This window comes from Barbus barbus (assembly GCF_936440315.1).
Source record: "Barbus barbus genome assembly, chromosome: 11".
Classification (NCBI taxonomy): domain Eukaryota; kingdom Metazoa; phylum Chordata; class Actinopteri; order Cypriniformes; family Cyprinidae; genus Barbus; species Barbus barbus.
Window position 1 is genome coordinate 50,525 of NC_136739.1, and position 2,141 is coordinate 52,665.

Sequence of the window (2,141 nt, forward strand, 5' to 3'; positions counted from 1 at the left end):
GTCGGAGGGGACGGCGTCTGAGTCTGACAAGGATGCCGGCTCTCTTCCCCCTTTTCCGGCGGCGTTTCTTCGGTCGCGATCGTGCAGCCCAGACAAAGGGCTCTGATGCGGTGTCTGTAAACAAGGCGCCGGCGTTCAGGAACTCAAAGTCCGGTTTGCGTTGCGCGACGAAGGAACCAATGTTTAAAAGCGTGTGTCTATCGTAGACAGTTATACTGACAACATCTAACACGTGAAACAACAAAATAACAAATAAAACATAAAAAACATAAGAAAAACTGCAGAGTTTTCTTGGAGCTCGCAACACGGCTGCCATGCTCGGCGCCATCTTGGTTCTATTTTTCCGAAATCATGTACTGGAGCAAATTCCAGACCGGATTCTGAGGACGACCGGATTCTGCGGTCTCCTGGATTGGAGCAAAACCCGGACCGGATTCCGAGGACGACCAGATTCTGCAGTATCCTGGATTGGAGCAAAACCCGGACCGGATTCTCAGGACGACCGGATTCTGCGGTATCCTGGATTGGAGCAAAACCCGGACCCGATTCTGAGGACGACCGGAATTGGACTTTGTTTTAATTTTTTTTAAGCCCTAACCCTTTGAAGGATACCCCTCATAAAAAGACCCTTAGAAACGTAGTAGATTCATAAATACAACTCATAGAACACAAGAGGAGAATGTGTGAATTTAACCAGAAATAATTCAATTTGCTGAAAGTCAAGGAACTCGGATGGATGCTGGGCCCTGGGCGTGGGACCAGGCCCGAGTGGGACTGGAAAGTGGCCAGAAGGAGTAGAAGGACAGTGCACAACCGAAACTGGAGTTTGTTTTCATTTTCTTTTCACCCCCAACCCTGTTTCAGATGGACAGTTTCATAAATCGTTGTCATAAAACCATATATTTCAGATGGAAATTGTTTTCAAAAATCACGTGTTTGAGATGGACATTTTCATAAATCATGTATTTCAGATGGAAATTGTTTTCAAAAATCATGTGTTTCAGATGGAAATCATTTTCAAAAATCATGTATTTGAGCAAAACCCGGACCGGGTTCTGAGGACAACCGGATTCTGCGGTGAACGATGCAAATAAAAGACATGGCTATGAAAGTGCCATAATCAGATATAGCACACGTTCAGATGTGGTGTTCACATTCAAGTTATAAATAAACTTGATTTTAATAGTCATATATACACACACACACACACATCACATTTAACTATGAAACAGCTTCAGAACACTTCAAATATAGTGCACAAAAAGTTTATAGTGCTTTATGTTTTTGGGCGTTTCGTGGGGCTTAACAATAACACAGAATAGTATACGCACAATAAAGGATTTGGATCGGTCTTGTCTAACCGATACCCAATCTGGCAGAAAATTACCATATTTTTTGTATGAAAGTGCATGAAAAAAAGAAAAGGAAAAGAAAATGCCAGTATCTGAACCGATACCGATCATGAGTATCAGAAAATGTTATAAATAAAAACTCAACATTCAGATTTTTTACCCCAGTTTGTTTTTCCTGGGAGTTTCTTTACGTGTCCCGTACAGCTCTATTGCTCATTTCATAAACTCATTTGATTTCTATGAAGGTAAAATGACGTCAAAAAGATTTGCATGCGCAGGGTACGATTTGTGAAAGTGTACATAAGATAACAAGTGTAAATTTATTTTGTATGCGCAAGAAAAGATTTGTAAAAGTATAAATCGCGTTTCAAGCGTAAGAAAAAAAAGATTTGCAGCCTTTTACTGATTTTTATAAGTGTAATTCATGTATTGTGAAACTTCATGCTAAGGCAAAATAAATATGATCTGTATTATTCTGACTTCCATTTTTCCACGCTTACAATTTTGGCACTGTCATTTCGCCCAAATACAGCCAAAAGTATTGCAAGCCTGTGCACAGCATTTTGCAAGCGAAAACAACCGTATCAAGAGCTGCAATACGGATTGACTGCGTGAAACCAATATGTTGACGCTGAGTCAAATGAAGATAAAGATAACGATGTGTTCTCACGTCTGGAGTGTTTATTGAACCAATCAGATAAGAGTAAATCGAGAGTCAGCGAGTTAAATTACCTGATTAGACAACACTCAAATCTAGCACTAAAAATTCATAAAAGAGAACATGTTATT